The sequence below is a fragment of the Strix aluco genome, chromosome 3 (assembly GCF_031877795.1).
Source record: "Strix aluco isolate bStrAlu1 chromosome 3, bStrAlu1.hap1, whole genome shotgun sequence".
NCBI lineage: Eukaryota > Metazoa > Chordata > Aves > Strigiformes > Strigidae > Strix > Strix aluco.
The window spans coordinates 4,817,648-4,830,144 of NC_133933.1; the positions used below are offsets into that span (position 1 = coordinate 4,817,648).

At 47.9% G+C, this 12,497-nt stretch overlaps 1 protein-coding gene across 2 annotated transcripts in view; it reads right to left on the reverse strand.

Annotated features, from left to right (window-relative positions):
* PAK5 (p21 (RAC1) activated kinase 5) overlaps positions 1 to 8,322 on the reverse strand; it is a 95,451-nt gene extending 87,129 nt beyond the window's left edge. Inside the window, exon 1 of one of the 2 annotated variants that reach the window (XM_074817218.1) lies at positions 8,191 to 8,322. The gene's annotated coding sequence lies outside the window, so the exon portion shown is untranslated. The remainder of the gene's footprint in view (positions 1 to 8,190) is intronic. The other variant, XM_074817217.1, reaches the window with a different exon arrangement.
* Between the last annotated feature and the right edge of the window lie 4,175 nt (positions 8,323 to 12,497).

Genomic DNA, 12,497 nt, shown 5'->3' on the forward strand with positions numbered 1-12,497 from the left:
TGTCTTGATTGACAGCTTGACAGTCTTTCACCCATTAAAAAAAAAGTTTTTAAAAAGCATTAGTTAGCAATTATCACCAATTTCCCCATTAAGTCCATGAAAAAAATAGTTGCAGCTTAATTTCTAGCTAAATCAGGACAGTTGACTATTTTTCTTTCTTACACAGAATTGGGAAGCAAAGAGAAATAGCTAGGTGCTGTTACATCAGTAAAAGAGAGATACCAAAGAGCAAAGTAAACAGGAAGAGAAATGTGTTAGAATAAAAATGGCAAAGGTAATGGACAAAACCACCCAGAAACCATTTAGCCCTCAGTTAAAGGTCTCTCACAAGTAGCAGCATCAGCTTGTTGCTCAACAAAATACTGTGGACCAAGTCCTACCAGATGCTGAGGAAAAAAGTCAAAATCTTTCTTCAAGCAGAAGTTGATAGTAAACGAGAGCCGCAGAGGTATTGGGTTTTCCACATTACGTACAACCCCAGGGGTCTGTTACACCGGTGATGTCCAAATTCTGACTAGATTGCCCAAGAAGAAATAAGCCTTGGCTTTGAGCTCATCATAGCAAACCTTTCTCTTGGAAGGAAGCAGCCCTGCTGATAGGTGGCACGTTCCATACTTGTCTCCCCCAAAAGAGGAAAAAAATCCACTCATTGTTACCCTGTTAAGAGATAGTAAGTCACTTTTCAGCTGGCAATACTCTGCATCAGTGTTTGAATTATTTACCTCATGCCTTGTACTTCTTAAGTACTTGAAAAAGCCCTACTTACTCTCCCTGTGAATCTTGACAGTGCTAAGAGCTGGTCCTCAAAGAAACTGGGTAGGGAAAGCACAGATGTGGGATGGATGTTGCATTTTTGGTAATTTTGGTATTGTATCTCTAATATAATGAAAAATGAGGGACATGCTTGTGTCCCTAATAAAAGCCTTGCCTCAGTAAAGCATTTCTCTTGCTTCCCAGGACCAGGACTCAACTCTGTCCAAGTGAAGGTTTCTTCTGTCTCACCCCTAGGAATAAATCCTCCGTGGCATACAAGGCACGTGGTTTTGCACATGTTTCCCTGGAGCGGTTCTTTAGGGTTTGTAATACGCCACCTGCTTTAAGCTGAGCCCTATCATCAATACTCAGTTCTGGCACAAGAGCTATTGGCAGTAACTACTTTTATTCCTTGCCAACCCCATCCTGACTTCCAGTAGGACGGGGCTCTTTCCATCGAGTCACACGAATGCAATTACAGACATCCACACATGGGATTTTTCTAACTTGTTTGCTTTTCTACTTCTCATCCTTCATTTACTGTCCTAAAAATGTCAGAACTGAGAGCAAGAACTTAAAAGGCAATCACCACCTGCAACCATCATAGCAACACTAAACTATTTTGGCAGCCAGGCCCCTCTCAACACATGCTTACGGGGCCTATATCCCTCGTGCTGGGAAGATGCCATATATTCCCCAGCTTTAGGCTGCATCATTTCAAGCTCCTGCATAAAACATGGGAGCACCCAGAGATTTCCTAGAGCAGCCGATGGCTTAGATTACAGCCCTCAGCTTGGCACTGGAGCACTTCCCAGCAGCACACTAAACTTTACGTTTCCAACATAAAACCCCCAGCAGTGTTGCTTCCCCAAACCCTGCCAGCACAGCCCATGGTGCACATGGTGCCTCCCCACTAACAGCATCGTGCTCCGCAAACAACTTTTTTATTAACATAAATTCATTAATAAGTCTCAACTGCAGTTCAGTCATGGGGTTTTCTGCTTCTTTGATTATTTTTTCCCCTGTGACACGAAGCATAAATAGGAAGAAGTTTTGCTATTTAGAAAAGAGGAGTTCAGTGCGTGCAACAGAGACACAAATGAATGCACTACTCTTTCCTGCATGCTTCAAAATCTGGGATAGAGGCTCAGAGCGTACTTACTTTGTGCTCACCTTGCTCTCATGAAAACCTTCCTACTTCTTCAGCCTAGAAAACCAGCCTTTTCTAAAAAACACAAAACCAAATACCCTCCAAAGCCTATGAGAAACGCAGCAAGTCTGTTGCCTTTGGGGTCTTTAATTCAAGGTAGAGACAAGACGTACACCCAGGTTTCTGTGGAAAACACAGGATTTGGTTGAAAAAACAAACCATTTAAGCATTCTGATAGTTTATATTAACATTTCACAGAGTTCAGTAACAACCCTTTTGAACAAGATCTCATTTCTATGTCCTTCAGTTGTATCCAAGAGCCCTTCTGTGAGTAGTGCCTAGAAGATTGATGAAAAATATTTTAAATGTATTTATTTATGCAGCCTAAACAGCCCAACGAGGCATTAAGCATTGTTTTCATAATCCTGCAAAATACCAAAAGCCTCCTGGGACAGACCAAACCTCTTCAGCTCAAGACCGGATAGCTCTGCATCTTCGGGGGAAAAAAAAAAATAAAACTAAACACCTGAAAGTGCTTTTCAGAAGCAATTATGATAATCCCTCCTGTTACCCAGAGGGAAGCAGTGGCACACTGAGGTTAAGTAACTTCTTGGAGGTGGCTCAGCGAGCGGCACAGCCCGGATTAGAGCCACCAGTGCCTCCTGACTTCCAGCTCCACACTCAGCCCAGCCTCTTATATAGCTGCAGTGCACATAATTAGCTCTGTGCACGCATCTAATTCAGAGAATGGGAAAGATGGAGTTTAACTTAACAATACAAAAATTTCTGTGGAGAATCCCAGGAGAGAAATCCTACATATTAATAACTAGCCCCTAAACAACCTGTATGAAGGTGGAGGAGAAAGCCACTGTGCAGATTTTACTGCCACCAGTTCGGGAAGAGTGAATTATTCACAGGCAGCAGAGCATGTCGCAATAAAAGGTTTATAGGGGCTATCACCAGGATCATTCTTGCGGCATTTATTTGTTCCAGTTTTTGTTTGTTGGCATTTCTTTTATCCTCTCCTTTGTCACCGGGGATCTCTCCATCCTTCCCTTTCTGGGGTACCTTAACTGTCAGGGAAACAATGCAACTTTTGCTAAGGGAAGGGTTTAGTGATATTGCACATTTTTATTTACAGTGTTAATTTGCATTATTGTGTATTTCCACAGTGATGTCTGACACATGTGGCTTTTCTCCATCGGAGGTGACTGTATGTCTACTTCCACTATTTCCTTGCCTATAGCTGCAGTATCTCTTTTACTTTTTCAGCTGCCTCCAGCAGGGAACAATAAATCTAAAACACAGTCAGAAAAAGGAAAATCTCCATTGCTATTTTTGGCATCCAAGTTCTTTGGCTTAACCTATTTTTGGAAGAGCATCTTCGTTAGACAAAATCAAAGCTCCCAGCCCTGTGACACTGGAGGAGCATGTCCTGCTGCAGGCAGAGCCATTCGCTAGCGGCAAACTCTTAACAGTAGAGCCGGCGCACAGAGCAAAGCCAGGATGGCCCAGAAGGAAAATGATGGGAGCTGGGATTTCACTTTTGCTCTCCATCACTGCGTGTCCCTGAGCAAGTCACGCCACTCCTCTGCTGCACGCTTTGGCCATCCTCAGCCCGGCACGTGGCACGTGCACAAAAAGGATGGGTGCACCTTATGCCGTAAGCCACCCAGGGTGAAAACACGTCTTACTACACGTCCTTACAGCCTCCAGCCCTACTAGAACCCCAATTTTGGTGGTTTGTGAGATATAAATATTAACTGGTATATACAGGTCATGTTTTAATAGAAGCTTTGCTTAGGGGATAAGAAGGGTCAGAAATAGGAAACAGCAGCCCAGCCTGTAAAAGGAGAAGAGCTAAACTTGACTCACACATTTTTGTTTTGTTGGTTTGATTTTAAAAGATATTCAAGCTCTGTCTTCTCTGAGAAGTAATTACCTTTGTACTTCCACCAGGCGTACCTTCCAAAAGCTGTTGCACTCTTACACAGCCCAGAAAAAAAAAAAAAAATAGTTGGAAAGACACAAAATAGCTGGCTTCGTATGTGGTGGCTGGCGCTGGCACGGCGCGACGGGAGCACGCGCTTCACACGTCACTGCACTCACAGGCACTACTTGGAAAGGGATAATCCTTGAACCTTTAAGGCACAAGACTTGGCTCAAAGCCGACATTTTGTGCCAAGGCTGCAAGATGGCTGCTTTCAACAGGCCTGGCTGAACCACACGAGAGACAAACTCTGCAGCAGGTCTTAGACATGAGTCCCCAGCCACAGTCCTGCCCTCCAAGTTCTTTCTCCCCAGGGAAGGAAAAAAAAAAAAAAAAAGAAAGAAAAGCTAAACATTCATTTTGATAACAAATATTTTGTTTTCTTGGTTGTGTGGACAGCCCTTCAAACACAATGCTGAGCCCTGCTGGGCTTGGTGACAGGCAGCTGAGACACCAGCACTAACAGCAAGTCCTCGGTGACATCTCTGTGGCCTTACAGATTAAAGGCTTAAGTAGAGTTACCTGAACATTAAATATCATTAGAGTGCACTGAAACTTGCTCTAAATGGTGCAGGGGGGGTAGTTGCCTTTTAAATGACCTCATAACGAACTGGGATTTTGTGCACAGTTGTTAACATTTTTGAAGCTTTCCAGTTTTTAGCTCTTTTCCCTGTAGAACGAAGCTGATGCAGTTGTGCTGTGCATCAGGCAATGCTCCAACACACCTCATTGCCAGCTGAAGCTTAATTTAATGGGGGAAAGTTGTCTCAAAAATACCAAGCTTTATATCTGGGGAGAAGGGAGATATCCTATGAAGTTCCTACCAAGCAAGAGACAAACCCATGTCAGACACCGGAGAAGCTACAAGGGAAGATGCCATAGGAACCTATTGGTTGTGACATCCATTTTTTGAGGAAATTGTTGTATAAAACACCTTTCACACTTCAAATTGCTACTGAGAGTAGTAAGCATACGGAAATGTTTACTGGATTAGAATTAATGGAAAAAAATAATAAAGTATAACTGGAAGATGGTAAAAAGTGTCTGCCCTCCAGGTGTGAGGGATATCAACCACGTGAAGTTTCCATCGTGGTGTTTCTGGTTTTACCTGGCCGCAGTCGCTGACCATCCCACCCCGATGGCAGAGGGTTCACTCAGCTTTCACTAAAACCTGGGGAAGCCTGGCCAAACCCTGCAGCAGACCCAACAGACCAACTCCACTGACTTCAGCGAGAAGCAAAGCACAGACGGCCCCAGAAACCCCACCAGGATGGCCAAATGGTACCATGAGTCAGAGATGCTAACGCCAGGAGCAAGATATCCCGAGGAGGTATTTTAGCAAGAGGTTTTTTTGTTTGAGCTTTATGCATATTTCAGAAACTCTTCAGCTGTTGGTACCCACAAACACCTGTTAGCAGTTTCAACCCATGCCACACGGCAGCCTTCTGTTTGTAGCTTTTGCAAAGTAAACCGGTAAAACTGGAGTGATTTTACGTATCTGAACAAGTAGACGCCGAACACTGCAGATTCTTAACTGGAGCAGCTTCAAAGCAGTAATTGGATTTAAGTATCAAATGTGAGCGTGATCAGAGATGCAGGCACTCTTCTGCTCTGTTTTTCCTCTTCATTCTTCCATCCTCCCTAAAACAGCACATCACCCCTGACAGATCTGTGCCGGAGTCACCTCTCGGGCTTCAGCCACATGAGCTGGAGTTCTCCTTGAACTCAGCTTTGAACCCAAATTACACGCCCCAACTGATGTCAGAGAGAACAGTTTGTCTCCCCTGTTTCAGTACCACATCTGGAGTGAGGGCTGCTGCCAGTGAGATAAGGCAAAACTTGTAATTGTTAACTAGCACCATGAGAAGTTTGTTCGTGGCTGACTGACAGCAGGAATTGACACTAGCGAGCAGGTTTCTTGCAAGGCATTTTATATTTCCCAACTAATAGTTTTGTTACACATTTCCATTTTAGAATCAACCATCGTGATGCTGAGATTTCACTGAAGCCAAATATTCACCTACTGTGAGTATCTGCAATTGATGAAGTTGTCCAGAAAAAAAAAAAAAAAAAGCAAGCCACTGGGAAGCACATAGGGGTGCCAAAGTAACAAGGGAATCCAACGAGCAATGGGATTTACTAGGTCTGGCTCTGCAGGGGGTCACCAAGGGGATTCGTTGATGACTTGTAACAAGGTTCTCCACAACAGAACTGCCATGGTCTCTCCTCTCTGTGCCGCCGCTACTCTGCGCAGAAATGACTACTCTGAGCCCCTCTGTTAAGTGCGGTTCAACAGTCGCGGCAGCTGAACGACATGCACACACACCGTGACTTAGTTAGCCCTCATTTCCTTAGAATAAGGTTAAAAAACTCCAGAAGTGAGTTATGGCCCACAGAGCTTCTGCACAAAGGGGAGGCAGGACTACGGCAGACTGGTCTAAATTCTTCTGATGAAAATTAATCTCTGCTAGAGAAGTGCGGTTTCACTAGGATCAAAACCATTTGTAAAATTGTTTGAAGCAGGAGAAGAAAGTTTAGCTTCAGCACTCTCTACATGAGAGACTTTCCCTCAATTCAAACCATTTTTTTTTACTCAGTTTATCTCCAATTAATATGTTTAATAGCACAAAAATGTAATTCCACACTGAACAACGACCTTCCACCAACCTGAAACGAGCTACAACTGAAAAACCCTGCCTAAACCGCGGAAACAGCCAGTAAGGCAAACGGCAGTGAGTAACTCCCAAAGCTTTACCCGGCACAGCAGCAGGAGCAGCAGCTACGAGCCCAGTGCCCTGCCCCACGCTGCCCAGGCCCCTCCATCCCCACCTGCAAACCAGGAGAGCAGCTGCTCACCGTGGGGGCATCAACACGTTTAGTAATCACCGTGCAGCACAGACAGCAACCCTTCAGCAGGAAGAAACAAGCAACGCAAAGGGCCATTTTGTGAACCTCAAACCGAAACAGAAAAGCTTCTTCTACAGCTTTTGCTCAACCTCGCTCCCGGGGGTGCTGATGGCCAGGGAGACCCTGCAAGGGGCACTAAACCCACTTTCTGTGTCGGAAACACCATCCTCAGCAGGCAGCCAGAGTAAGTCCCCAATGCCTCCAGATGCATCCTCCATGCAACAAGAGGTCCGCTCCCGAGAGCGGCAGCGATGCTCACAGCCATCAACACCGGCTTTCGCGCAGGGCGGGGGAGCGTGGCTCCCTACTTCAGTCCTACGCAGCGTTATTTAAAGTTTTGTGGTACAATAAAGGGAATAAACGTGGAGCGATGATTCCCTAAGTACCGTCTGGGCAGCAGGGAGCACAGAGATCTATCTCAACACAGGTACCAACTCTCTTCCTTCATTTTGCAAATGCTGAAGCATATGAAAAAAATTCTAAAATGAAGGGAAAGGCCACCAGCAGGGTGGTCTCACCGCCAGCCCCTCTCGAGTTGATGGGAATTTTATCCTTAACAGCAATGACAGCCCATTCGGTGAGTACGTGGGAAGAAAAAAAACATTTCCATTGTTTCTTTACGTTAACAGAGGGCTGGTGTGTAACAAAGAGGAAGAAAGGCAGCCTGTGTGCTGCTGGCGGGTTGGTAAGAAATTCTCAAGGTCTGATCAATACCAAGAGAAAAAGCACCTCTCCTCTGGTCTGAGGCTCGAGCGTTTTTCAAGCTCGGCGGTCACCGTGCAGCTCATTTTCTTTAGCTACGATGATCTGAGGCGAATGAACACAGAAAGAAGAACGGAGTCGATCGCAGGCATTTCTAACCCTCTAGATGCAAAAGAGGAGTGAGCAGAGCTACACTGGGGCACGCCTGAGCATTGCGGGAGCGGCCGTACACCTCTCCGAGTACCTGTTTTCTGCGTGAAACCCAAAAGCACATGATATTCACAGAAAGTTGGGAGCAACTTCTCCTGGAAAAAAACCTGACAAAAATCAAAATGCCTTTTAAAACATAAAAAGCCCATTGCTGTGGGAAACCCCGGCAAGGTATTGAAAGCAAAATCACCTCAGGAAGACCCCAAGGAAAGGAGCCCCCGGCGCTCTCCGCGCCAGCCGCCCTCAGCGGCTCCGCACAGGTGGGGACGGGGATGCCCGGGCCGTGCCTTTGTCTCCCGCCCCGCCGCGGCGGGCACCGGCTGCCAGGACGGACGGACAGGACGGACACACGGGCGGCTCCGGGGAGCGCCGCGCTCGCCCGCGGCCCCACAAGGTCGAGCCTCCGCCCGCGCCGCCGCCTCAGCAGCCGCCGCCGCCGCCGCGCCCCGAGCCCGCGCCCCGCTCCAGCCGCCCCTACCTCGGCGGCCGCCGCCGCCGTCACGCCGCCCTCAGCGCCATGTTCCCGCGCCGGCTACATCCGGGCCGCTCCGCGCCCCTCCGCGCCCCTCCGCACCGCTCCGCGCGGCCCGGCCCGGCCCGCAGGTGCCGCCGCCGCCCGCCGAGCCAGGGCGGGGCCCGGCACCGCCCCCGCGCCGGGAGGGGCCGGCAGCAGCGCCCCGCCCCGCCCCGCGGGGGGGGGGGGGCGGGCAACGGAGCGACAGGCGGCGGCTGCACTTAACGTCTGTCCGGAGAGTTCGTCCGTCCGCACATCCCCCCGCCCGGCACCCGCCGCTGCGTGGGACCATCGAATCATCGCAGCAGGGTTGGGGTTGGAAGGGACCTAAAGATCATTCCAACCCTCTCCCCCCCCGCCATGGGCAGGGACACCTTCCAGTAGCCCGGGTTGCCCAAAGCCCCGTCCAGCCTGGCCTTGAACCCTGCCAGGGAGGGGGCAGCCACGGCTTCTCTGGGCAACCTGTGCCAGGGCCTCACCACCCTCACAGGGAAGAATTTCTTCCCAAGATCTAATCTAAATCTCCCCTCTTTCAGCTAAAAACAGTTACCCCTCATCCCATCCCTACCCTCCCTGATCGAGAGTCCCTCCCCACCTTTCCTGTAGCCCCCTTTAGGTATTGGAAGGCCACTATAAGGTCTCCCCAGAGCCTCCAGGCTGAACACCCCCAACTCTCAGCCTGTCCTCACAGGGGAGGTGCTCCAGCCCCTGAGCATCTTCATGGCCTCCTCTGGACCCGCTCAAGCAGGTCTGTGTCCTTCTCATGTTGGGGGCCACAGAGCTGGACACAGCACTGCAGGTGGGGTCCCACAAGAGTGGAATAGAGGGGGACAATCCCCTCCCTCGACCTGCTGGCCACACTTCGCTTGAGGCAGCCCAGGACACGGTTGGCTTTCTGAGCTACAAATGCACATTGCTGGCTCAGTTTTCCATCCACTGATACCCCCAAGTCCTTCTCCTTGGGGCTGCTCTCCATCCACTCCTCGCCCAGCCTGTATTTGTGCTTGGGATTGCCCCGACCCATGGGTAGGACCTTGCCCTTGTTGAACTCCATGAGGTTTGCACGGGCCCACCTCTCCAGCCTGTCCATGTCCCTCTGGATGGCAGATCCCTTCCCTCCAGCGTGTTGACTGCACCACACAGCTCAGTGTTGTCAGCAAACTTGCTGAGAGTGCACTCGATCCCACTGTCCCTGTCACCAGCAAAGATGTTAAACAGCACAGGTTGCAGTACGGACCATGAGGAACACCACTCGGCATTGCTCTCTACTTGGACATTGAGTATTGACCACAACTCTTTGAGTGCGACCATCCAGCCAATTCCTTATCCACCAAGCAGTTCATCCATCAAATCCATGTCTCCCCAATTTAGAGACAAGGATGTCCTGTGGGACAGTGTGAAAAGCTTTGCACAAGTCCAGGTAGATGATGTCAGTTCCTCTTCTCTTATCCACCAGCACTGTAACCCCATCATAAAAGGCCACCAAATTTCAGGCAGGATTTGCCCTTACTGAAGCCATGTTGGCTCTCAGCAATCACATCCTTATTTTCTATGTGCCCTAGCACATCCACCCATGCATGCACCAACCCATACTCCCATATATCCAGCCATCCACACCCCAATTTAGGCACCCATCCACCCACCCGTGCACCAATCCACGCTCCCATCCACACCCCAACTCATGCACCCACCCATCCACATGCCCACCCATATATCCATCCATCCATCCATCCATCCATCCATCCATCCATCCATCCATCCACTCCCTTCCGCACTCGGACCTCAGTTATTACATATATATATATATTTTATATAAACCACTGTGCCAACAAGTTTTATTACCCATAAGCTCTCCCTGAGCACTGGCCAGGTGCTGCGAACAAATCTGCTTAAAGCAAGCAATGGAAGGAAGCAATCGGAGAAGTACAACAGCCAAACCCCGTATATCCTGTGTAATTTAGGTGTATTACCACCGGCAATTTGTGCCTGCCTCTGAAAGCTGCTCTAAGCCTACATTTTTATATAATGTTCCATAAGGAAGATTAAGATTGCTTTTAATAAAGGTACATATAGTTCCTTCTACATGCTAAATCAGGATGGTGTGTGCTCATGGATGACCATAAACCACCCCTGCCAGGAAACACCGAACACAGACAGAAAAGGGCTTTCTGGAGGCACCTGCAGCAGAAGATCCCTGGAAAGAAAAGACCTGAAGCTCCTTTGAATGATACAGCCCTGCATGGGAGAGGGGTGATCTCATACTTAATGATGTCAAATTAAACGTCAGTTCTAGATTCTTTAATGCACGTTTGCATTAAAACACACTCCGTATGGCGGGAGCAGAGAGGATATGCCAGGAACGGCCTGAAGATAAGGGTCTGCGTTGGAGTCACGAGGGGTGGCCAGGCTGGGACAGGCAGAGGGTGGTGCAGAGGCTGAGGCTCTCATGGCACTCAGCTGCTCGCCTGAGGTCTAAACAGTTTCTGCATGTACAAAAACCCCTACATTAACGATGACAACAAAAATATCCATCGGAAATGTGCTCTTCCATTACTCGTAATGTTTGCTTCTACCTTATTTTCTTTACTTTCCCCTCAATCGCTGCTCTACCTAATGCTGCAAGATGAAACGAGCTCTCTTTGATCTTGCCAGGATGCGGTGTTTGGTGTTTGCTGGGACAGCAAAGCGCCTGCTCTGTCCTCAAAACCTAGACACGGTGGCAGTGGGCAGTACCAGCACGAGAAGAGGCACTCTCCTTGCTGGGAAGGAGACGACACAGACAAACACAGTCAAAAATACAGCATAAAGCCTTGGTCCATAATTTTGACCTCCTAAATGTGAAATTCAGACACAGGCTGGCTAGGGCCACCCTGAGTGAGTGCCACTGTTGAAGTCACCCTGTAGCTCCTGGTTTTGTGGCCAGAAGCATCATTTGAAATCAGTAGCCACTGAAGGATGTTCAGGCTTCTGGAAAAAAACAAACAAACCCCAAGCCAGGCTAAAACTTTAACTTAAAAAAAACCAAAAAACCAAAAAAACCAAACAACTTGGGTTTAGACCTCACCACAAAGCTGAAACCTTTCCCTGGCACATCAGACTAGAAGCAATGTGGGACGAGACAGTGAAGGTTTCCCTGCTCTGAGTCAGCATGACTGACGTGTGTCTGTAACGCAAGGTGTTGCATGTCACATCTTGGCATGGTACATATGGCTTCTGGCAGGGGAAATAAAAGAAATCAAGCCTTTGCTGTTTTGTCTTTAGTCTCAAGTATGATTTGGAGGAAATTGTCTCAGTGAATTGGGAAAATGGGCTGACGACTGCCAAACTGCAGCGCTGGGAGAGAGGGACTGCACCATCGCAAGAGCATCGAGGGAGGGAGGTAGCAATCCTCCGGCATCCTAACGTGGCGCTGGGAGAAGGGGCAGCAGAGAGGTTCAGTAGCATGAGCTTGCTGAGACTCACACTGAAGGGAGGTGGACGCATCCATCGGTGTTGGAAAATCCCATCCTCTGTATCCCCCGGAGCTCCGGACCCTCTGTTGTGATGGTTGAAGCCAACAAGAAACCAGTTATTTAACTTGGGCATTAGTGTCTCCAGTAAAGTCAACTGAACTACCTGAAGGATGAACTCGACTATTTAATCCCTTCAATCTTAAAAATGGATGTATGTATGTACACACATGCCCCAAAGCCCAAAGCTTTTCAAAACCAGTTCATTTTGCTTTTGGCTTGTTCTTACACATGATGGTATGAATCAGAAATATGGACCCTCAACTCATTGCACCTGTGCTGAGCTAAAGTTGATGCAAATGAAAGGAGGATGAAAAATGCAAAACATTCTTTTCCCAGAAAAATCAGAGCCTAGGATTATTATTTTTTTAAATTTATCTACACTATTTAAAGTTCAATAATTTTAAATTAAAACTGAGTTGTTGGCCTAAGTTTCACTGTAATATTATAAGAAATAGAAATAAACCCCACAAATTTTAGATTAATTCAAGCCACTGCAGTGACTGAAGTATTTGCTGAACCACCTGGATCAGCGGGTTCTTGATACTCTTAAGTCCATTACACACAGACCCATTTCTCCTCGGGATGCACAGAAAGATGTTCTTCCCTTCAGTTCGCTCAAATTTGAGAAAACCGTTGGGGATTGAAACCAAAGAGAGAACAGATGATTGCACTTTCCCCTGTATGAGTCTTTCTAAGGATTTGGTGATTAGAAATAACCCAGTCTGCTTGTCAAGAGGTGATATTTCCCGTGTTCAAAAT